This window comes from Podarcis erhardii (genome assembly GCF_964252035.2).
Source record: "Podarcis erhardii genome assembly, chromosome: 12".
In the NCBI taxonomy this organism is placed as follows: domain Eukaryota; kingdom Metazoa; phylum Chordata; class Lepidosauria; order Squamata; family Lacertidae; genus Podarcis; species Podarcis erhardii.
In genome coordinates this window covers 41,285,043-41,310,986 of record NC_138513.1, presented here as the reverse complement: position 1 = coordinate 41,310,986, position 25,944 = coordinate 41,285,043, and the positions used below count along the sequence as shown (strand labels likewise).

At 41.9% G+C, this 25,944-nt stretch overlaps 1 protein-coding gene and 1 long non-coding RNA gene across 5 annotated transcripts in view; one reads left to right on the top strand and one right to left on the bottom strand.

The window, feature by feature from the left end:
• LOC309325847 overlaps positions 1 to 10,759 on the top strand; it is a 262,622-nt gene extending 251,863 nt beyond the window's left edge. Inside the window, exon 2 of the long non-coding RNA XR_014150069.1 lies at positions 10,562 to 10,759. This is a non-coding gene — a long non-coding RNA (uncharacterized lncRNA). The remainder of the gene's footprint in view (positions 1 to 10,561) is intronic.
• Positions 1 to 25,944, bottom strand: part of TRAK1 (trafficking kinesin protein 1) — a 144,254-nt gene that overhangs the window by 95,829 nt on the left and 22,481 nt on the right. For all 4 annotated transcript variants that reach the window (XM_081881997.1, XM_081882003.1, XM_081881995.1 and 1 more), the window contains exon 2: positions 567 to 853. The gene's annotated coding sequence lies outside the window, so the exon portion shown is untranslated. The remainder of the gene's footprint in view (positions 1 to 566; positions 854 to 25,944) is intronic.

The following is a 25,944-nucleotide window of genomic DNA, read 5'->3' as shown; positions in this document are numbered from 1 at the left end:
GAAGCTGCTGGTTCGCCTCATGACAACAGATGGAGCATAAGCCTTCATACTGGAGCTGACTTCTAGGCAGCCTGATCAGTCACTTGTTTTCTTCTACTTAGAGACATATGAGAGGGCCCTCTCTGCCCTAGCTATACTTTTGATTAGGACTGGCTGAGCACTCCAGATTGACAGTAACGTATATTGGACAGGAAAGAATTTGTGGCTTTGAAATCTTGGGGGATTATTTATTTATTTATTTGGTGATGGGTGGGGAATGAATGAATGAATGAATGAGTTGAAATATAACAACAACAACAACAACAACAACAACAACAACAACAACCAGTTTCATTGAGAATAGTAGAGTTCCTGTGCTTGTCTGCATGAGGCATGTTGCATAAGAGAATCTAGAGCTGTATCAGTAACCCTGCAAGAAGATGAATCTTTTCTGGAATCTAGTCAAGTATGCCTAATTTTAGCTCTGCAAGAAGCAATGTTGTTGGCTTCTGCAGAAGAGGCAGGTTATTACCTCCAAGGAGATGGACAGAATAGCCAAGTCAACAGCCAACTGGTCAACAACCTACCAGTAATGGTGCCAGCATCTCTGTACTCCCTGTAGTCTGATGGGTCATTTTCCACGGCTTCGCTTACATAGTGCTCTTCATGACAGGCTAGGACTGCATGGTCGCTTGTCTCAGGAAAGGGCACAGTGGCAGCCAAAGTGCAGTCGTTCAAAGCTGTGGCGTCCAGCTTGGCAGGTTTTACAGGGAAGTGCCAACTGCCATCAGGGGGGCCAGCACTGGAGACTGGGTCTGGCAGAGGTAGAAAATGCAACCTTCTTTCTTTGCAGTAGTTGGCTTCCTTGGGAGGTCTGTAAAACATACACCAGATAGAGAGAGAATGTGAGCAAGGTTTAATTCAGGCAATCACAATAGAGTTAATCAAAACAGAACTCTTAAGCTGTTTGCTCTTTTTCAGCAATTCTAAAGTACATGGCAGCTGTCAGCGTACAAACAGTCTCTATTTTATTCTTAAATAGATGCATTTGAAGATTAGAGCCTGGGGATAAAGTCAGAGGTTAAGGAAGTCCCCAATTTCCAGTTTCAAATATAAACAAACAGAAGAACCCATAAGGGTGCCTAAGACCGATGAATATGATGCAATAGCATCTTATCATTTGCCACATCAATGGGAGCCCAGGCTCAGCTGCCATAACAAGTACCACCTGTTGTCCAATATTTTATTTACTCACACATGAAAAAGGCCGGAACTGCCACCAATGAAAATGAAGATTAAAGCATGGCAATGGCTGGCAGGAAAAAACCAATTATGGTGTTCCAAAGCACAATCACTACATCAATTCCTGCCCTAGAGACATACCCATTTTCTAAAGTGACTATGGTAGTCAGTCAAAAGTCACATTTTCTTCCCCTGTTCAGCTATATATCAGGCACTCCATTTACTGCTGGGTACTTCTTGTATAGAGACGCGGGTGGCGCTGTGGGTTAAACCACAGAACCTAGGACTTGCCGATCAGAAGTTGGCAGTTTGAATCCCCGCAACAGGGTGAGCTCCCATTGCTCGGTTCCTGCTCTTGCCAACCTAGCAGTTTGAAACCATGTCAAAGTGCAAGTAGATAAATAGGTACCGCTCCGGTGGGAAGATAAACGGCATTTCCGTGCGCTGCTCTGGTTCGCCAGAAGCAGCTTAGTCATGCTGGCCACATGACCCGGAAGCTGTACGCTGGCTCCCTCGGCCAATAAAGCGAGATGAGCACCGCAACCCCAGAGTCGGTCAGGACTGGACCTAATGGTCAGGGGTCCCTTTACCTTTACTTACTTCTTGCATGGCAAGAAGCATACACTGATGTCCCTTAAAGCAGGCTGACTTTTATTGTGAGCAACAACCCACATGCTCAAAAATATCTCTCTGCCAGGTCATATCCTTAAATACACTCAATGCATCGAAGGGCATGTCTAAATGACTCCAACTCTTATCAGTCTTTCAATAACCACAGTCCAGACATTCTTCAACCCACAGTGGCTCCCAATAGTCCGTACCTCTGTGGTATACGAAGTTCTCATTATGAGAAAATGTTTTAGAGATAATGCACCCTCATCCTCATCGTGGAATACTTCCTTAACTCCCATGTATTTTTCTGTATGGAATCGGAAGCAAATGTTGTATGGATCTTTAATGCTGTGGAGTTCCAGCTTTATTCCATTATACAAAGTCATTGGAAAATGAGTCTAGCCCTCACCAAACACATGCCAGAAATCCTTTGACCAGATTAATTTGACTTCCTGATTGGTCCTGATCCACCACTTCGAAGCACAGGTTCTATAAGTAACCAACACAAAAGAAGGGGCATTTAGTCCTTCTACGTGAGGAATGGGCATACTTTAGGCCTGTTGGGTCTCCCATGTTTTTTTGTTTTTTTACCCTAAGCCTAAAGCATTGGGAGGAGCTCATGCTCTGAATCTTCCGCATGCCAAAATCAATACAGTTTTTAAAGCGCCATCACTGACTCAACAGCAGCATTGACTCTTCATGTTAAGCCAGTAGAATGGGAAACAGTGGTGCAAATGTTGCTCTCCCATTACTGGTTACCTAGCCTTAATCTTCTGCCCCAAGTGAAACCAAGCCTAAGCAAATACAGTGGTGCCTCGCAAGACGAAATTAATCCGTTCTGTGAGGCTCTTTGTATAGCGGTTTTTTCGTCTTGCAAAGCAAGCCCATTGACAGCTTAGCGGATTAGCGCTATTAGCGGTTTAGTGGCTTTTAGCGGATCAGCTGATAAGCGGCTTAGCGGCTTAGGAAAAGGGGGGGGAGGGGAAAAAACCCGCAGGAACCCGCAAGACATTTCGTCTTGCGAAGCAAGCCCATAGGGAAATTCGTTTTGCAAAGCGCCTCCAAAACGGAAAACCCTTTCGTCTAGCGGGTTTTCCGTCTTGCGAGGCGTTCGTCTTGCGGGGCACCACTGTACAGCTGGTTTTGCTAATATTTATCCACTGTAAACTGTTGTTCCCCTTCCTCTGTCACAACTTAGGCAACCACTGCACAAGCAAGGACATAATATCTGCACAGCCAGAGGCAATTTTGAAGGCCTGTATCACAGCCACTCCTGGTGCAATGAGCAAGCAGCTTCTCATTTCTTCATGTCTATTCAGAAATAAGTCTTACTGCATTCACCCCAAGGTGAATGGCGTCAGCAATGAGAGGCATTCCGCCTCCTCTTTTTGTGCTTTGGAAATGGGCTGCAACATGGTGTATTGTCTTGCACAGGTGCAGCATGTATAATCTGAGCGCGAGGTATTATGATCCATTGACATTTGCTGCCTGAGCAGGTCTGTATGTGTGCACATGTGCGTAACTGATTGAATGCAACCATCAACAAGGCATGTGTCCCGAGGTGAAAATTTTTGCTGCCTGCCCAGTGAGCTTTCCAGGTATATTCCAGTGCTGGTGCTCACTCCATCTGGAGTTCATCCAAATGGGAATCTGGAGTCAAAGAACCTCAAACAATTTGCTTACAAAGACTCATTCGCTGAACTAGAAAGTTGTTCTCTCCTTCATCCCTCCCACAGACACTACTGAGAGAAAAGCTAGTTGTGAAAGTACTGGCTTTAGGGACTTGATGCTTAACATGATTATCTTACACATTTCTTTTTATTGTGTATGTTTTCTTTCATAAGTATCCCTCATGGTTGAACTTCAAAAGTAAAGAGATCAGAATTTATTTTTTTTAAGTTTCACCTCTAAAGCTATAGAGAAACCAGATGTGGCACTGGAGAACTTACATAGGTGTTTGTTTTGTTTTAATTACTGCATAAAACTCATCACTTGTGAGTTCAGGGAGAGGAGGCCAGCAGTGCAGACTTTTGCCCTCTACGGAATAATTTGTACATCTGCCACTGGGTGCTGGTACTCATAACTTGATAGAAGTGCCATGGGTGCCATGACTGCAGCAAAAGAAAAAGAGGTGAGATCCATTATAAAATGAGATCCATTATAAAATAAACCCTGGAAGTATATAATAACTTACTAAATCTCAGTTGAATCATTTATGTACAAATTTGTCTGACAAAACCATACATTTAAAACATAGCTCTGCTCATACTTTTTCTCTCTTTAGTCACAATCCCTGCCAGGCAACAAGACAATTGTGGTCTAAAGAACAAATCGCATATTTAAAATGTCAACGTTCTAGACAATAATATCTACTGCATCCCTTCTGAACCCTCATTTTTAAGGTTATCTTTCTTGAACGGTAGGAAGCCACTGTTTGAAATTCTCATGTTCTTAGATTCCATATCTTTGTTTAAATTTCTTTCCTGTCCCACCCATAGGCAGGGGTATATCTTTTATTTGCTCAATTACTATAGTAACTCAGCCAGTCCTTCAACTCAAAATACATACATGAACAATAGAGGGCCTTGTGGTTGTCAGATATATTGTGGCACACAAAGTAGGTGTACACACACACACAAAGCAAGAGAGAACATTTTTACAAGAGGCCCAGCAACGCAAGACAGGGAGGTGTGCCACATTACTATGTACAGCAAAAACAAAAATGAGATTCAGTCAAGAGTGTATATACATCTAATGACCAAGACAACATATTATACTGTTAAAGGTGAAGGTAAAGGTACCCCTGCCCGTACGGGCCAGTCATGTCCAACTCTAGGGTTGTGCGCCCATCTCACTCTAGAGGCCGGGGGCCAGCGCTGTCCGGAGACACTTCCGGGTCACGTGGCCAGCGTGACGAAGCTGCTCTGGCGAGCCAGCACCAGCGCAGCACACGGAAATGCCGTTTACCTTCCCGCTATAAAGCGGTACCTATTTATCTACTTGCACTTAGGGGTGCTTTCGAACTGCTAAGTGGGCAGGAGCTGGGACCGAAAGACGGGAGCTCACCCCGCCGCGGGGATTCAAACCGCCGACCATGCGATCGGCAAGCCCTAGGTGCTGAGGTTTTACCCACAGCGCCACCCGCGTCCCATTATACTGTTACATATGGCTCAATATTTTATTGTCATTTGATTAAGAAAATAAAAATTTTAATTGGATTTAAAGGGATATAGTGCTACCCATTTCTAACTAGTTATGAGTTGGCAAGCTAAGAGGAATTCTGTACGTAAACATCTGTGGGAGGACAATTATCTTATCCTCTGGCTCTTATTCACCAGCAACAACCCAGGACTTTGCTTCTGCCACAAATCCTGGTGTCAACTTTGTCCTCATCTCTAATCAAGGGAAACTATCATTAACAACGTTTGCCATGCTATCAGGAGCTCATTAACTTGTACATCTTCCAAAACAGCATATGCTGCCATATGCCAGCAGTGCCCTTCTGCCATATATATATAGTCCAAATCAGACAAACCCTCTTTAGATGTTTATGTTCCCCATATCCGTGCCTGCTTACTATTTTACCACCAGTTGGGAGTGGGTCACACACAGTCTTGAATGAATCTTTTACTCTTTTGAGCTCTGCCCTGTAATCTTTGGTATTATTCAGCCTTAAATATCCCTACACCTCCTTCTCTCTATTTCCACCTATTTTTTCTCATTACCTAGCCATATCTATCTATAAAATAGTCTTGAGAAATACAATTAACAGCCATAAGCTTACTGATTACTTGTTTTTAATGTCTAATGTTTATGTGCCGTAAGCCACCCAGAGTGGCTGGGGAAACCCAGCCAGTTGTTGTTGTTGTTGTTGTTGTTGTTGTTGTTGTTGTTACCTCTTAACATCACCTTTTTTCTATGACCTGGTTCACATGTAATACTAAGACAAATAATGTCTGCTTAGGTGTGAACATGCAGGCATGCAGATACTCACAACAACAACAACAAATCATAGCAGCTTCATTCCTCCCCCTGTCTTGCTGTTGCTGTGCTATTTGGAGTTAAACTATGGTTTAACTTAGTGTTACATCTTAGTGTTTGTCTTGCTCCGAGAAACCATGAGTTTTAGCCAAAGTTTGTTCTTAGCTTACCACCAGTCATTTTCCTAGAGCGAGACAAAGCAGAGCTCAGGTTTGGATGAAAGGCTTAGCTCTGGATAGCATAACAGCAGGAAGTGATGCAGCCACAATTTTTGTTCCAAGTATGCATTTGTTCCATTAGCCATGGTTGGCTTAGCATTGTATGTGAACTGGGCCTCTATCTCTCATATACAACCATGTTGCAAATACAAACCTTTTTTTAAAAAAAGAACCATCAAAGAAAGGTGTTTGTAGGATTCGTATAGATGACTATTTAACAGCCGTTCTAATATTGCTTACAAACCACAGCTGCAAGCTAAGTCTCTGGGGGCGGTTTGATATCACTCCACCAAAGCGCTCAGCAGCATTTCCATGACATGCTCAGATGGAAAAAGAACCATCACCAGAACAGTTTGCATATATTAGAAAGGTCTGTGATATTCACTCCTGTAACTCCAAGCTGTTACCATGCATAGAAGCACTAAAAGGCTGCTTAGGAAGGTTTAGGCAACTAGTCTCACTAACCAAAATTGCTACCTAGATTATTCCCTGACCACTAGCTGCCTGGTCATGAACATGGTCTTTCAGTAACAACTGTGATTATATTTAAGTGTGTGTGTGTGTGTGTGTGTGTGTGTGCGCGCGCACGTGCAGAGACCCTACAAGATAAATTGTAGGGCTAAGCTAAAAAGGAAGTGTTTGATTAATCCTTGCATGAAGCAGCAATTTAAGTTTAAGTGCAAATACAAATGTAGCATAGACCATTCCTTAACCATAGCAAATTTCTTTCCTCAAGGAGGTCAGAGATGCATACATCTTCTGCCTACTTTAGTATCATAGCAACCCTTCCAAGTTTCATTAGGTTGAGAGATCATGACTGGCTCAAGAACTCTCAGCAAGTTGCACATCCATCAGGGATTTGAAGCTAGGTCTCTACATTTTAAGATGAAGGAACTGGAGTAGGTCAGATTGCATGCTCCCAATCAACCCTCTTGTTTTTCAAGTTCTCCTTGAACTTAACTATGGTTTGGTGCTATTGTTACACCAACTTGTTTTGAAGCTATTTACAATTCCTGGTTATGCATTAACCATGGTGAACAGTGTACAGAACCATGAACCATATTTCAGAGTTGGAAGAATTCATGCTTAAGTAGGAAGGCAGAGTGTGAGAACACATCATGTTCCTAAATTCTAAAAAATGCAGCTGCCATAAGAGGCAGCATGTTCACATCCAGCTGAAAGATCAAAGTCCAGGAAGAGCAACTAGAATTATATTCAGACCACCTCTGGATATGAAATTGGACTCAAGAGTTTCCTTTGCAAATAAAACAAGCTCAGTTTTCTGATTGGTGATGCCTCTGTGAAGGAAGTTCAGTTTAGGACACAAAGAGGGACAAGGAAAACAAATGATTAACAAAATCTGGAAACAGCTGTACCACTGAGAGTACGGAGGAAGTTGTGTGCCTAATGGATGTGCATACACAAGTGCACAAAGCAAGCTGACTTAAAAACAAATTAAATGAACAGCACTGTGTGAGAAACAGTGGAGGTTCTTTTTTTAGCCACCTACAGAGGAACTTGATGACCCTTCTTAAGCATAGAAATGTTGTCTGAAATGTAATCATATGATCAGAGCAACTGAGTAAAGTTACACAATTTTACATAAAAGATAGCACAAGTGAAAGTGAGACCATAACACCACAAAGGTTAGTGAAATTATCTGGGTGTGATGAAATATAGGTAACAGTAAAATTAATAAAAAAATTATTGAAGGGATTACAAGAATGCTTCCTTCCTTCTTGAAACCTAGAGATGCTATTTTGGAATCTGTTTAATTATTTCTTTCTTATTTTCATAGTGACTCATGGGAAAGGATGATTGTTGGTATAATCTGTAAATGTAAGCAGATCGACAGGGCTCATGGAGAGAATGAAAGTGGTTAAGAAGGATGACTCATGGAGTAATAAAATGGAGTAATAAAATGATAGCTATAAAAGTCATCTGCCGTGACAGAGGCAGAATCAAATCCAAGCAGCTTTAGTCTTTTGAGGTGCTTAAAAACAACATCACAACTCAAAGTGTTGGTGCTGACCTTTAAAGCCCTAAACAGCCTCGGCCCTGTATACCTGATGGAGCATCTCCACCCCCATCGTTCTGCCCGGACATTGAGGTCCAGCGCCGAGGGCCTTCTGGCAGTTCCCTCCCTGTGAGAAGTGAAGCTACGGGGAACCAGGCAGAGGGCCTTTTCAGTAGTGGCACCCACTCTGTGGAACACCCTCTCATCATATATCAATGAGATGAATAACAATGTAACCTTTAGAAGACATCTGAACGTGACTGGGCAACCCAGTCAGAGATGATGATGATGATATAGTTTTTCAACACTAGATCCAATCCAGTGTCAGAAATACAGTTTATGGCAATATGGTGCTCTATTGTGTGGAGACCATCTTAGAATCTGTAATATTTACTCATGAAGCATGGTGTTTGAGAGGCCTCACTGACCCCACTGGATATGGGTGCAAGGATAGAGAATGGATTTCCTTTACAGTGGTACCTCGGGTTACATATGCTTCAGGTTACATACGCTTCAGGTTACAGACTCCACTAACCCAGAAATAGTACCTCAGGTTAAGAACTTTGCTTCAGGATGAGAACAGAAATCATGCTCTGGTGGCGCAGCAACAGCGGGAGGCCCCATTAGCTAAAGTGGTGCTTCAGGTTAAGAACAGTTTCAGGTTAAGAACGGACCTCCGGAACGAATTAAGTACTTAACCCAAGGTACCACTGTACTTGAAACCCGGCATTTTGAATTCAAAAAATGAACTAGGAAATTGCATTTTAAAAAATCTATCCTAGAATGTGGGATCATCCAAGCTATATACAGAAGTGGTTTAAGAGTAACTGGATTATATCTGGAAGATTTGGGGAGAATCTCAGCTTCAAAGAGCAATATTATTGTAATATTGCTAGCAACATTCATTACTTTAGATGATGTACCTTCTTTTAAAAAAAAGTTAATTAAGCAGGTGACTCTCACAATGTGTGCAGAACATTGATGTAATGGACTGAAATCAATCCTGACCCTTCTTTCCTCCCAGAAGAAATCAATTACATGCTGGCAAAGTCTGCCACTCTAGTTTAAGCTTCCAATGGCTCTACCTCTAGTAAATTAATTACTCTAATTACAAGTTCATTTTGGGTACACAGGATGTGAAAGACAGACAGTCCACAATTTTATGTTGGGATAGTTAAAGCAATAGGCAGCCTTTACTATGAAAAGTACTTTCAGGTCAAAATTGCAATGTTCCAATATATTTTTCACAATTAGAAGCCCAGATATCCACACCACCACCCCAATTATGGAGAGGATGCAAGTGTTGAGTGCATATTAAAACAGAAGTGGCTGGCAACAAATTTTCAAATTGTTCTAACTTTCCTGCATTGCAACAATATGAAACTAAGGAAGAATTTGAATGTTTAAATAACAAAGCCATTTGTGATGTACAGATGGTATTTAACACAAACTAAATTAGCCAAAATGTATCAAATGAGAAATAAAAATTGTTGGAAATATAATGTTAAAGAAGGAGATTTTTACCATATGTGGTGGACTTGCAATAAAGTCAAAATATTCTGGGAAAATATATATAATGAGGTTTTTTTAATGTTCAGATATACTTTCCCTATAAAACCAGAGGCATTCCTGTTGGGGATGACCGGCATGGAAATATTAAAAGCTGACCAGAAACTGTTTATGTATGCCACTACTTCAGCCAGAACCTTATTAGCCCCAAAGTGGAAACAGCAAGAATTACCGGCAGTAGAGGAATGGCAGACGAAGATGATGGACTATGCAGAATTGGCAAAGCTGAGGGGGGAAATCCGAAACCAGAGTGACCAAGTGTTCCAGGGAGAAGGGAGTAAATTTATTGACTATACAGACAATTATTGTAAACATATAAAGACACTAGCTGGACTGCGGTAAAATTCGCAACGTTTAAAAGAAGAAACTTTCTACTTATGCTTTACGTTTTTAATAAGTTAAATGTAGAAGTTAGACGGTATAAATGTGTGGTTTTAAGATGTGTTTTATAAAAAACAGGTGATGGAATGGAGAGAAGTCAAAAGCTTGGTAGAGCTAAAAATTTGTAAAAGGTGATATGATGTTATAATATTGTTAATGGAAAATTAATAAAAACTATTATTAAATAAATAAATAAATAAATAAATAAATAAATAACAAAGCCATTTGCAGTACCATAGAATTCTAGAGCTGGAAGGAAACTTGAGGGTCATCTAACCCAATCCCCTGCTTTGCAAGAATCTCAACTAAAGCATCCATGGTAGATCGCCATGCAATCTCGGCTTAAAAACCTCAAGTGAATGAGAGTCCACAACCTCCTGACAGTCTGTTCTACTGTTGACCTGCTCTGTCTGTCACAAAGGTTTTCCTGATGTTTAGTCGGAATCTCCTTCTTGTAATTTGAAGCTATTAGTTCCAGCCCTACACTCCAGAGTAGGAGAAAACAAGCTTGCCCCATCTTTCATATAACAGCCCTTCAGATATTTGAAGGTGACTATCTTAGCTCCTCTCAGTTTCATCTTCTCCAGGTTAAACATACCCAGCTCCTTCAACCGTTCCTCATAAGGCTTGGTTTCCAGGCCCTTGATAATCTTGGTAGCCCTTCTCTGCACACATTCCAGCTTGTCAATATCCTTCTTAAACTGTGCTGCCCATAACTGGACACAGTATTCCAGGTATAGTCTGACCAAGGCAGAATAGTGTGGTACTATTACTTCCCTTGGTCTGTACACTATACTTCTGGTGATGCCTCTTAGAACAGCATTAACATTTTTGCTGCTGCATCACTGTTGACTTACGTTAAGCTTGTGGTCCACTAAGACCCCTAGATCCTTTTCATATGTAGTACTGGTAAGCTAACTGTCCCCCATCTTATATTTGTGCAGCTGGCTCTTCTTGCCTAAGTACACAGAAAAATCATACTTGTACCCTAACTTCTGCAATTTATTGTCAAGTCTGATGTCTCCCACTTCCTTTTCTCCATTGCAGTTTAATATTTGCTTCAAACAGCCACACAATTGTTTCTTTCCCTGATCTGGTGCCCTTCAGGCTACAACTGCCATTAGTCACAGCTTTCACAGTCAACGGTCATGATGGGAGCATCATCCGGACAGCACCAGACTGAAGAAGGCCGCCTGAGGGCCCTGGAACCTTCAATAATAGGGTTTGATACAGCACAGGAAGGAAAATCCAAAACTCCCTGTGCGTAAGCAGAGGTGCCAAGCCTTCCAAATAGTTTGGCAAGCACCTTCTATGTACTATCCAAATATATAAAGATGATAGATTCCCAAAAACAACTGGTGTGGTGCAAGCTGGTGTCATGAAGCAGCTGAGCAGAGAATCTAGAATTGTGGAACTCAAATCTTGAGTCAGTCTTGCTGCAACATGTGCCCAACCTCAGTATTATGGGGATACCATAGGAACCAACTCCCAGCCCGAGGTCCCTTTGCCACCTCTCTTCTCCCCCAAATAAAATATTTGAGGGGGCCAAGAACCTCCAAAGTTGATGGGCAGTGCCCATCAAATGCTATGCATGTGCCATGTCTTGCGATTGATTACGTGGGGCTCCCAATATTTTATTCAAGTTGGCACTTCTTGGGTAAAGGGGGGTAAAGGGGACCCCTGACCATTAGTTCCAGTCATGACCGACTCTGGGGTTGTGGCGCTCATCTCGCTTTATTGGCCAAGGGAGCCTGCGTACAGCTTCCGGGCCATGTGGCCAGCATGACTAAGCTACTTCTCGCAAACCAGAGCAGCGCATGGAAACACCGTTTACCTTCCCGCCGGAGTGGTACCTATTTATCTACTTACACTTTGATGTGCTTTTGAACTGCTAGGTTGGCAGGAGCTGGGACCAAACAACGGGAGCTCACCCCATCGCGGGGATTCGAACCACCGACCTTCTGATCGGCAAGTCCTAGGCTCTGTGGTTTAACCCACAGTGCCACCCGCGTCCCTTAAGGCAGAATAGAGTGGTACTATTACTTCCCTGCACACTATACTTCTCCACACTATACTTCTGGTGATGCCTCTTAGAATAGCATTAACTTTTTTGCTGCTGCATCATTGTTGACTTACGTTAAGCTTGTAGTCCACTAAGACCCCTAGATCCTTTTCACGTGTAGTACTGGTAAGCTAACTGTCCCCCATCTTATATTTGTGCAGCTGGCTCTTCTTGCCTAAGTACACAGAAAAATCATACTTGTACCCTAACTTCTGCAATTTATTGTCAAGTCTGATGTCTCCCACTTCCTTTTCTCCATTGCAGTTTCCTATTTGCTTCAAACAGCCACACAATTGTTTCTTTCCCTGATCTGGTGCCCTTCAGGCTACAACTGCCATTAGTCGCAGCTTTCACAGTCAACGGTCATGATGGGAGCATCATCCGGACAGCACCAGACTGAAGAAGGCCGCCTGAGGGCCCTGGAACCTTTAGTAATAGGGTTTGATACAGCACAGGAAGGAAAATCCAAAACTCCCTGTGCGTAAGCAGAGGTGCCAAGCCTTCCAAATAGTTTGGCAAGCACCTTCTATGTACTATCCAAATATATAAAGATGACAGATTCCCAAAAACAACTGGTGTGGTGCAAGCTGGTGTCATGAAGCAGCTGAGCAGAGAATCTAGAATTGTGGAACTCAAATCTTGAGTCAGTCTTGCTGCAACATGTGCTCAACCTCAGTATTATGGGGATCCCATAGGAACCAACTTCTCCCCCAAATAAAATATTTGAGGGGGCCAAGCACCTCCAAAGTTGATGTGCATTGCCATTCAAATGTTGTGCATGTGCCATGTCTTGTGATCGATTGTGTGGGGCCCCCAATATTTTATTCAAGTTGGCACTTCTGGGGTATACTAATACTAATCTACTACACTGTGAGCTGATTCAAAGAGTTTTATCCGTCTTATGTGAATTCACCCTGTGGCTATTGTAAGGCTTAAAAACACAATGTATAGTATTTTTGATTTACCTAGCAGTCTTATATACATGCAAAGCATTACTGAACTAAATGCAAAGTCATCCTTAAAGTGAGAGATTCAATCTTTAAATTAAACACATGCTGCTAAAATAATGTCATTCTGCTTCCCCTTCCCATGTGTTTCCTCATAAATCACCCGGGCAGTGAGCACAAACTATTTTTAAAAAAGACAATTGTGTAGTACTGTTTTGTTTTCAGTTGCTAGTCCACAGTTTGCAGCCACCAAGATTCTGCCTTCCCTGCAAGGCTGGAGCTGGTGGGGCAGGCAAGTTGAGCACATTAGTAATGCAGAGCCAAAGTAAAAGAAACCCCAAAGCATCTCAAACAGGTGCTAACTCCATAAACTTGTCCCACATCTCTGACTTGGAGCTTTGACCTTGTGCTTTCAAGGTACGCCAAGCACCTTGGAAGCATCCAGTCAAGTTGGCAGGCTTTGGTTCTCCTCTTGAGTTCCAATATTCAGAGTTCCAAAAGCCCAGGCCTTGTCAGAGGACAGCAGAACATTAATCAGAATGAGCATGAGCAAGAACAACATTGTGAGCCCCTTTTGATACGAAGTCCCATGTTGCTGACCACTGTTCGAAATTAGCCAGGCGCCAGGCGCATTTTGCACCTAGCATTTTGCACTAGTGACCAAGTGAAGATGCCTGGGTGCGTGGATGGCACATGACATCTCCACCATCTGGAGGTGCATGCCTGGGGCTCACTGGATCTTAACTGTTTTCACACGCTAATGCCCCATCCTGTAGAATTCTATCAGTTATATTTTATCTGTGCGATTGGAATGAATTTCAGGAACCAAAATGTTTTTTTTCTGTGCAGCCTGAGCAGGAGCAGTCACCATTAAGAAAGAGAGGTCAGAAAAGGTCAATATATATGTGGGCTGTCCCTGGATCAAGTGACTTTTCTTCTTTAAGTTCTCAAAGCTCTTAACCAGGGGTCAGCAAACTTTTTCAGCAGGGGGCCGGTCCACTGTCCCTCAGACCTTGTGGGAGGCTGGACTGTATTTTGAAAAAATATATATGAATGAATTCCTATGCCCCACAAATCACCCAGAGATGCATTTTAAATAAATGGACACATTCTACTCATGTAAAAACACACCGATTTCCGGACCGTCTGTGAGCTGGATTTAGAAGGTGATTGGGCCGGATCCGGTCCCTGGGCCTTAGTTTGCCTACCTATGCTCTTAACGTAGCTCAAGGTTGTCATCTGAACTAGCCAGATGTTTAACGGATATTCAATCACAGACAGTCCATCATTTGAAAAATAAGACTTTAGAGCTGTCTTACCCCAAAATGGCAACTAGACATTCCATTTTGGCGTGTGTAACCCTGGTTCCCTGGGGTGCGGGTGGCGCTGTGGTTTGAATCCCTGCAACGGGGTGAGCTCCTGTTGCTCGGTCCCTGCTCCTGCCAACCTAGCAGTTCGAAAACACCTCAAAGTGCAAGTAAATAAATAGGTACCACTCCGACGGGAAGGTAAACGGCGTTTCCGTGTGCTGTTCTGGTTCGCCAGAAGCGGCTTAGTCATGCTGGCCACATGACCCAGAAGCTGTACGCCGGCTCCCTTGGCCAATAAAGCGAGATGAGTGCCACAACCCCAGAGTCGGCCACAACTGGACCTAATGGTCAGGGGCCCCTTTACCTTAACCCTGGTTTAAGGAGCCATTTGGCTCTTAGTTTATATACCTGAGTTTCTAACACTGCTGCTGATATTATGACTGTTAACTTGAACACGAATGAACTTTGAAGACATCTGGCATGCAACTGATATGTGAAATAGTCCCCGGTTTTGCAACTAATCAATGCACTTAAGGGCAAGAACTGTCTGCCAGATGTGCATATTGGATTCAAATAACAGTGACCTTAAACACAAGACTATAAGGCAGCAGTAGAAGTGACCTTGGTGCAGTCCTAGCCCATCTGCCAAGTCCTTGAGTCATGTTTTGCAGAAGGTTAGTAAAATATGCCAACAGATGACAAGCAACTTTTCACGTGTGTGTATGCTTGGGCGTAGGGTGTGAGGCTCAAAGACAGGACAGAGCATGATACCATGCGTGAACACACTATTATATTTCTTTCTCCCAAAGATAAAATCTTCCGCATGACCTTCACTGGAGAAATAAAACCAACGAGAATATTCTCAATGGCTTTTTATGGAATATAGCACTGTCCCAGGCATTGTAGCTCCTCAGAGCAAATGCTAAGCAATGCTATAAATAGCTCTTCCCTCGTGTGAGGCTCATGTTCTATTAAGCAGGCCCTGTCAGCTACTTCCGTCTTTGGCGCTGTAGAAATTACTCCCAGTTTCAAAACCCCGGACACCTTCAGTGCTCAAGTCAAAGGGTTATCAAACATGGTTCAAGGAACTGGAAATATCAAGATCTTATTTATTTTTATTTTTGACAGAAATATTTATACATTATTATTCATAAAAAATCAGCAGTCTGCAACAATTCTATATAAAAAACCCCTCTCTCCCTCTATATATCATGATATAACTATCATTGAAAGATGTATTCTTAACTGCCTGCATAAGCATGACAGAATTTTTCTCAGCAGGCATTTAGAAGCTAAACGCAAGGTGCCTGCTGAATCTCTGCTGGCAGACTTATTCCAGAAGACTGGGCCGAAGACACTAAAGGCTTGGTTTCTTGTTGCTGTCAAATAAGCCTTGCCAACTAGGGGAATGGCCAACAAGGCTCCTGCAGATAAAATCATAGAATCTTAGGGTCATCTAGTCCAGCCCCCTGCAATGAGATGATCTCAATGACTTAGCTGGGATAAATCAGGGTTCAGTCAGTCACTAAGGTACCCTGGGCCTAAGATGTCCAGGGCTTTGTATATTAATACAAGGACCTTGAAGATGGCTCAGTAGTACGTAGATGGGCAGCCAGTGTAGATATTTTTTAAATGGTGTTGCATCACTTTGGCCACCGGATTCTTCACCAGTCGTAGCTTTCGAACCAGGCCCAAGGGTGCACTGCAGTAATTCAGTAATCCAGCCTCAAGGTTACCAACCTATGGACCACAGTGGTCCAGCTGAATCTTTACTGATTAAAATACACTCTACACATGCATTTCACTAATGCTGCATTATGGATGTGGATGTCAGAAATATTCTGCAAGCATACAGATGGAAGGGGGAAACGAAAGCTATGTAGAGAACACAATGAATGAGAGAGAAGGAAACTGGGTGGCGTGTGACCAGGGTCAGGGAAGGTAGAATCACAGGAGGACTTCACTCCTGGCACATCAGAACAACACTGGAGCAGGTGGCGCTGTGTTCTAAACCACTGAGCCTCTTGGGCTTGCTGACTGGAAGGTCGGCGGTTCAAATCCCCGTGACAGGGTGAGCTCCCGTTGCTCGGTCCCAGCTCCTGCCAACCTAGCAGTTCAAAAGCATGGCAGCGCAAGTAGATATATAAGTACCTCTGCTGCAGGAAAGTAAACAGTGTTTCCATGCGCTCTGGTTTCAGTCCTGGTGTTCCATTGCACCAGAAGTGGTTTGGTCCTGCTGGCCACATGACCCGGAAAGCTGTCTGTTGATAAACACCGGCCCCCTTGGCCTGAAAGCGAGATGAGCACCACAACCCCATAGTTGCCTTTGACTGGACTTAACTGCCTAGGGGTCCTTTACCTTTTTACCTTTTATCACTGCTGGCACCTCATAACAACACCAAGCTTCAATTGTACGTCTTCTGGGTGGCTTTATTTGTGACTATAAAACAATCAGATGGCTACAGATAGTCATGTATACCTGAAGGAGCATCTCCACCCCCATCATTCAACCCGGACACTGAGATCCAGCACCGAGGGCCTTCTGGCAGTTCCCTCATTGCGAGAAGTGAGGTTACAGGGAACCAGACAGAGGGCCTTCTTGGCAGTGGCGCCCACCCTGTGGAACGCCCTCCTTTCAGATGTGAAGGAAATAAGCAGCTATTTTCTTTTTAAAAGACATCTGAAGGCAGCCCTGTTTAGGGAAGTTTTTAATATTTAATGCTGTATTGTATTTAACACTTGATTGGAAGCCACCCAGAGTGGCTGGGGATTATTATTATTATTATTATTACTACTACTACTACTACTACTACAGCTGGAATCTTATCTAGTGATGAAGTTAAGTGTAAATGAAAGTGGGGTGCAGCTTGGATTGAGAGCAGCTGAATGCCAGTATGAAAGCTCTTTTAATTTTAAAAATGCCGCTGCCAAGTATTGTGCTTATGTTATTTTACTGAAGCGACTGTTTACAGAGCACCAGAGAGATTTGTTTTCACCCACATTTCTCAAGTTGAAATAACAGCATACACAGTATGTAGGCTTTGGTTCTTAGAAGTGTGTCATACCATGACTAATCAACCAGATGGATAAAATATCCTGGGCACAGATGTGCTCTAGGCTTTTATGTCATGAAGAGATCATGCACCATTGTGTACGTGTCACTGGACACTTAAAGATGAAATGATGGGTGCTTTCAAGGAAAAGCAGCGCTGTAATAATGAATTCCTACAGAAGGTCAAGTGACCCAATTTAGAGATGGTGCCTTCAGATTGTTAGTCCTGCTTTTTTAATATATATATTTTAAAACACCAGCTGTCAAATCCTGGCTTACCTTTACATCCATTCCAGGTCAGGATGAACTGTGACACACACACACACACACACACACACACACACGTTCTTGATACAGGAATTTGTACAGTAGGGAAAGGGTCACTTTTATTTAAAAATAATAATATCCAACATGTTGTTGTTTTTAGGGAGAAGATGATGGGTAGTTGGGTAACTGACTGAAAGTAGCTCAACTGCTTGCTCAGTGCAGTAAAAAAGAGAAGGAAAAACCCCACTAGTTTCCTATGAATGTGTGGGGTACAAATGGGGTGTCATATTGCTTCATGTTCAGTGGCACCCAGTGGTTTGGTTCAGAAGTTAGACTCTACAGATCATGGTTTGTCTTTCAAACATGCAGCCAAACCACTACTTGGGCATCTTCCCTCTTCCCGGACCTCTCTCAAGATGTCCCCAAATGATACCCCAAACAGTGACCCTGCCAGAGTAAAAATGGTTTCCTGGTTCAGATGTAATGCCAAACCTCACTTTAACTTGTGGTTTGGTGCTAAATCTGAATGCAGTAGTAATTGCTAAATGCTAACTTGAACAGGGTCAGCCCAATGCACTTTAATACTTGAGGTAATAGAAAAAAATGGTGCCTCGCCCCAGTTGCTGCCAATGTCTGAGGCACATCAAAGGTGGGGGGGGGGAGAGAGAGAGAAGAGGCCAGAGAGGAGCAGGTGGTGGCCCCACTCTTCCCAGATGGCACATGGGCAACAAGCACAAGTGGTGCGCTCCTGGGGCCCCCAGATCTGCTACCCTTTCCAGCTGTCCTCAGCCTGCTGCCCGAGGCAACTGCCTCACTGAGCCTAATGAGTGGGCTGACCCTGAACTTGAACCACCACAACAAATTGTTCCTATTTAATTTTAGCCCTACACAACAAAAGCACTCCTGCGCTTTTAAAAAACAATACAATTCAACATAGAACCTTATGCCCTACTATAAAGCATTCAGAATCCTGTCCTACAATTATCCTGAACCCATTACATTAGAATAAATATGAGAAATAGGACTAATAATGGAGATTAACTTCAGTTTTATGCAATAAAATGTTTACGGGCACTGAGAATATGAGGTAGTGCTTTATGGCCAGGTCAGCTTACAATATTGATACCCTGACCTGCCAGGCAGCTTCTGGGCTAATGCAGGAACCCCAAAACATGGGCAAAAGTCTCCGCCTTATATTATATGCAACCTTAATTTAGTGGTCCTGTTACACGTGCTGACAATGTGATCAACATGCAATTGTAGTAAAAAGTAATCCCAAGCACAACCAGCTAGGGTTTACATTCATTTTACACTTGTTCTCGGCACTAGTCTCTAATAGAAGCCCTAAACACACACTTACAGGGGCAAGAAAGTATTTGATTTTGGAAGTATGATGGGAGGACATTACATTACAGTTAAATTAGGCTGCCAAGAAAATAGAGTGGATTGTGGGGGGGATATAGGTTCTGAACGGCATTGGCCAGGGTTATTTCTTCTCTTTCCCTCCCCTTTCCAGATACTGCACATCTGATTGAGGGTTTAGCTTCACCATTTTTAGTCTCTCTCTCTCCCTCTCTCTCTTTAAGTGCTCATTATTGAGTTTAGTCTCTGCCCCTCCTTTCAATCCATTATTTTCATAGTCCCATCAAACCTTTCAAAAATAACTTCCTAGTAAAGCATGTGCATACACAATGAATCTCAAAAGGGAAGAATTTCAATTGCACTGCAACCTTAAATTAATAAGAGTTCCACAGGCCATAAACTTTCTGCCCAACCTGCATCCTTCAGACGGGCAGAAGTACTCTTAAGACGCCAGTGTCCTCTATTTGATGGGTTGACCAGTTTGAAAGGTAACAGAACCATAAGAAGGGAAAGCAGGAGGGGTCTTGTAGTTACCCAACAACAGTGAACACCTGAGTAGCAGATTGAGCAGGTGGAAGGTGGCAACAGGAAAACAGGGTTTTTTGTGGAATGCTCACAGGCAAAACGTTGCTCTTTACCAAGACTTCAGCCATTAAATAATCTGTGGCCTGTTAAAGCTGTGGGTGGGTGGAGACTGTTATTAGGATTATTTTATTATTATGCTATCTATTATTATGCTTTTAATATTGCGCTCCGTAAAATGTTTTCTTAATGTTGTACACTGCCCTTATATCTTCTGATAGAAGGCAGTATATAAATCGAACAAATTATAAAAATAAACAACCAAGACTAACAGCCTTATCATCCTTTAAAGTGTATAATCTGTACAAGAGCTGTTCTGGTTAGGGCCATCACTTGTACAGTGGTACCTCGGGTTAAGTACTTAATTCGTTCCGGAGGTCCGTTCTTAACCTGAAACTGTTCTTAACCTGAAGCACCACTTTAGCTAATGGGGCCTCCTGCTGCCGCTGCGCCACCAGAGCACGATTTCTGTTCTCATCCTGAAGCAAAGTTCTTAAACTGAAGCACTATTTCTGGGTTAGCGGAGTCTGTAACCTGAAGTGTATGTAACCTGAAGCATATGTAACCCAAGGTACCACTGTAGTAACAAATGCCATAGTTTAACTATGATCCTGTGTTAAAAATTAATCCTCTTGTCTGTCACCTAGGCTGGACATGCTCTGAGCTTACAGGGAACAAGATCAGGAACTAAGGGATTTCACCTTTAGTTATATCTGTGGTAAAAGATTTTTATATAGTAAGACACTCTCAGACCTACCCTTTCACACTATAGCTATGTAAGAAAACTTTGTTTTCAATTTGTTGTATTTATTTTAGCTGTTGCAATTTGATCTTCATAAATCTGCATATGAGAAAACTAATCATTCTAAAAGAAAAAGACATGCTATAATTTTTTTAAAATGGGACACATTTAGGTTGCAACAGTCATTTTGTTCAAAGAGACTCAAACAAGGAGACAATGCCTTCCGTGGAGTAATTGCAACCTGGATTTTTATTAACTACTTGCCCTATTTCCCCCCCTTTTTACATGTTTAAAAGATGCTGCTCAGTCATTTGGAAGTAGTTTTCAGTTCATTAAAGGTTTTCTAAATAATTGATCCAACTGATTAATATAGTAAACACTGCAGCCTTAAAAGCTAGACCATAAATGCAAAAATGAGTCATTGATGTAGTTCCTTCAATTCACCAGCTGATAATAGGTAAAGTAGCAATTGGAAAGGGTGGGGCTCCCCATTCTGAGGGCTCTCTTGCCACAGTCCAAATGCCTGCATCTAAACTGCTTGGAAATATGACTTCACTTTCACCAGTCTCTTTTGTTCCATCTCCACTGGCTTCCTACAGCCCCAATCTCTGCCAGGACTTTGTCAGTGACTTTAGGGAAGAAGTAGACGCCAGCCCTGCAAATGCTAAAAATAGTCCCTTTGCTAGAAAGGCATGAACATTATCAGCAAAAGACAGTCATGCTAACTTGGGAACAGCCCAGCAGGCCTAGATGAAAGCACTGTCCACGGGTTGAGGAAGGAGGACGAAAACTTTTCTCTAATGCCTGAAGAAACATGGAAGCATAATGAGGTGCTAGATCCCACAAAACAAAGAAAACAAGGGGGGAGGGAATTAAATAAATTATTAAACTAATCTCTTACAAAGCAGTATTTTTAAGCAGAGAAGTGGATTTTTGCTTAGCTTTTTAAGCCACCAGAAGCAGAAGCAAGGCTGTTACGCAAGGCTTCAGGGTGGGGGAAGGGGGACAGTGGCACCTTCCCATTTTGCCTCAGGCGGCAAAATGGGATGGGCCACCCCTGGTTTTAGGGACGTATTCCTGGCTCAGGCAGTCCTTCTCCCATCTCTCCAGCTGTCTCCTTGCACACATATTCTTTTTGGGAGGCAATAATGGTTGGCTTTTTTCGCATCTACACTTGCGTGAACATGATTTGCAAATCTCCTTTTCACCGTGGACGCAACTGTGGCCTGGACTACATATAGTTCATTAAAATGCCAACGTAGATGTAACACTATCCGTGATTTGCTTCAAAAAATGGCACAGAGACAGGAATTGCCATTGAGGAGAGAGGATGCAATTGGGAAGAATTTGCAGGGTACTCCCGATATAACTGGTCAGAAGAGTGAAGAAGACAGGGCAGATTTGGGGACAGAGGGAAAAGTGGAAAGGTGTTGTTTTTTAATAAAAAAAGACAGCTAATCTAGGGAAATTGTACTTTGTTCAAACTGTGCTTTGTTCAAAACGTTATCCCCACAATAGCTGAACATTCTTAATATATTTTGAAAGACAGGCAGCGTAGGGCTCAAAATTCATTTTTAAATGGGGTTAAGAGCATCCTTTCCCAACCTAGGGGCCTCCAGATGGAATACAACTCCCATTACCCATAGCCGGCATGACTTTCCTGGCAGTGGCTGATGGGAGTTGTAGTCCAACAATGGACTACAGATGTTGACATCTGAAAGGCACTAGATTAGGAGTGGTTGGATTAGAGAAGACATAGTAAGTGAATAATAATACTTTCTGCTCTACCACACAGAAAGACACTATGCCAGGAAACATTTATATATAGAACAAAATCAGACATGTCATCCCAGACTCAACAAATAAGGAAAAACATTGCCAGGTCACCAAAACAATACTGGTGAAATAAATATTTCTAATAGAATGAAGGGTGGAGTATGCATTTTCTTTTTTTCTGATCTTTATGTCAATAATCCTTTCTGAATGATCTCAATTTTTATACCCTTCAAACACTCTCTTAACTTAAAATACTGCTCTCACTAAAACGACCAATAATGAGGTTTGGGCCTGCTACTGTTGCTACTGTTAAATAAACCACTGAAAAATGTAACATTTTATGAATAAAAGGTTGCTGTGCTTGGAAAGATTGTTTTGTGTAACATTTATAATGTTACAGTCTGTTATTGGCAAATATTTACATCATCTTGAACTTTAAGAATCAACTGACCTCATCCTTAATATTAACTGCGTAATAAAAAGTTACTACAGAACTGCAAGTGAAAAAGGGATCTCTGTTCTTCCACATTAGATGCATTTTATCATTACCACCCCAGCAATTTTAAATCCAAGACAGATAATTTGAGAAAATGAAACACTTTAAAATTAATAAACTTAGAAATGCAATTTAAAATGTACGATATCATCCACTATCAAAAAATCAGAACAAATCACTACAATCCAAACCAAAATTTAGGAAAGGAGGGGGGAATGCTATTCAGAATATCCTGACGGTCTTCCAATTTATTTTTCCCATGACACTTTTGTTAGAGGGCAAGCTACAATTGAAACAAACTGAACTTTCCCCTGGCTAGATGCTAATGACAACTCCAGAAATAAATTGAAAATGCTTGAACTATGTTCACAATTACAGCACCACTCACCCAATGTACAGGATTTCAATTTTAGAGTGTGGGGAAAGATCAACTTGCTTCCTGCCTCTCTAAATGATTACATAGGACTGACTCATATATAATTATTATATATTCATTCATAGCCTGCCTTCCTCCATGACAGGAACTCAAGGCAACTTACACATAAAAACAAGAATCGATAAAAACTTTTTTCTTGACTTTACTGTTTATCTTTTGTAAATTGCTTTGAGGTTTTCTGCAATCAAAGAAGTATAAAATTTATGAAATAAATAAATGAATGAATTAAAAAAAATAGAAAAATCCATCATTAAAATACAAAAACTGATTTATACACACATATAAAATCTGTTTAAAACATACCAATAATTACAATAAAAACAGCACTGTGCCAGCCCTTTCACTAAAAGAGGTCAATTCCTAAAGGTCTGTTGGATAGAATCACAGAATTGTAGAGTTGGAAGGGACCCTAAGGATCATCTAGTCCAGTGTTTCCCAACCTTGGGCCTCCAGCAGTTTTTGAACTACAACTCCCATCATCCTTGACTAGCAAGACCAGTGGCAAGGGATGATGGGAATTGTAGTCCAAAAACAGCTGGAGGCCCAAGGTTGGGAAACACTGATCTAGTCCAACCCCCTGCAATGCAGGAATATGCAGCTGTCCCATACAGGAACTGAACCTGCAACCTTGGCATTATCAGCACCATGCTGTAACCAACTGAGCTATCCAGGCCCATATATAACAACTATAGTGCTCTCCGTGGACCAGTATATCAGGCAAATGCATTCAGTGATAGCAAGGTGCAACATGAAGACAGAACCAGCTGTGATAAATCTGCATTACCCTCCAGAGATCCAGTGCTCTCCTGGAGATTAGAGTACCAGATCTAGGGGTGTTCCTCACAATGACCCTTTAAATACCCATCTCAGCCTGGGAGGGAGGTGAACACTGCTAAGTAAGGACTGAACACACACATTCATTATTCCCAAATCCTTGTGAAAATGTAAATTACTAGAACTAGGCTGCTGCCATCCAGTTTCCCCAACCACACATCTGGCTAAATATCTAGTTTACAGATAGGGTTCTCTTGATATAGGAAGAACACAGAGCAGCTAGGGGGAAGTCGCATTTCTGCTTTGCCAGGGGTAGAAATAAACAGAGATTCCTTTATAATAATGATACATGTCTAAATTGGAATTTCCACATGATAACTAAGCTGTCTATATTAAGCTGATCCCACAACAACTAAATTAAGCTCCTGAGTGTCTTATAGTTCATCTGAGTTTTAGAGCTTGGGCAGACAGCTGACTGTTCTTGCTATATCTTCTGTATTGGAAACTTTTCTAACAGTTTCATTTTCCAGCTATTTTGTTCTATAACAGTCACCGCACCAAAGCAGAGGTGTGATAATTATTATATTCAGGCGCCAAAGTACAAAGATACCTCCCACCCTGTGAGATAATCCTAATAAAATTAAGCCTTGACCACAAGTTCAAAGTGGTGAGACCAGATATGTTTCCTTTCTGAAACTTGCCAGCTGAAAAGAGTTTCAGTCAACTATGAATCTGCTATTTTCCTAAAACAAAGACATGCTTCAGGAATGTTTTTAAAAGGCTTTGAAGTTACAGCATGAATGACAAGCACCACTAGAATTTGAAGTGTGGCTCTGCTTATTCTCCTTTTCCCTATTGGATTGTAAACTTTACAAATAATAAAATAAAAGAAGAGCTTTAAATTGTGTGCTTTATTTGGAATGTTTAGAAGTAGATACTGTAGCAAATATTAGAACTGAGATTTGATAATGGACAAAGCCCACGGGGCTCATTGCAGAGATAATACGGTTCAAATATATTATTAATTCCTTCCCACCCTCCATTCTTCATTTCTCACTCCCACCATGTTTGCAGTAACATTACTGGAGAGGAAAATGAGATGTTCCTATGTACTAAACCTTGTGTTAAAATAACCTAGAGCTGTCTACCTCACCGCTGGTATATGACTAAACCTTTCAAGTTTGCCTGTAGCTTCCCGTTCATTTCTGATTTCCTGCCAGGATGTACATGTCATCCTACTGGCTTTGATTTTACAGACTTTCCAACACTGGGTCTATTTGGTACACATGTTAACCATGTGCTGCCCTCCAACAGTATACAGATTCAAAGTATCTCAATGTCGACCACACACATGTATGCAACAAGGTGCTTATGCTTTGAATCAAGTGAAAAAACTGCTGCAAATTTCACTTCTGATATTATCCCCTAGCCTGGAGAGTAAGTACAAAACTGAAAAGTTTTCAAAACTTTGTATCCAGCAATGGTGAACTATACACTAAGTAGTGAGCATGAATATATTAAAAGCATTTTATGAATGGCCAGCCACAAGAATCTCAGAGATTTGCAAACATACCATAAAAACGGAAAATAGTTTTTTGTTTTTTTAACCCAGCTAAAGAGATTTTTAAAACAATCCAATCAAACACTATGGATGAGACCTTTTCACCCAGCTGGAAAATTTATCTATCCTTACGGATTGTACAGTTTTATAATAGTCAGCAATATCAGTAGGGAAACTGAAAGAGACACACGCTCTAACTTTTGTAACATATTAAACACAGTAATCACTGCTGTCACCTGCCACTTTAGAGTGGTACCTCGGGTTACATACGCTTCAGATTACATATGCTTCAGGTTACAGACTCCGCTAACCCAGAAATAGTACCTCGGGTTAAGAACTTTCCTTCAGGACGAGAACAGAAATTGTGCTCCAGCGGTGTGGCAGCAGCAGGAGGCCCCATTAGCTAAAGTGGTAGCTCAGGTTAAGAACAGTTTCAGGTTAAGAACGGACCACCGGAAGGAATTAAGTACTTAACCTGGGGTACCACAGTATTTAATAATTAGGCTCAAGTCTGGTTCAAGGGTTAAATGCAGGGTTTTTTTGCTCTTCACTCACTCCTGCCACACTTCCAGGAGCTA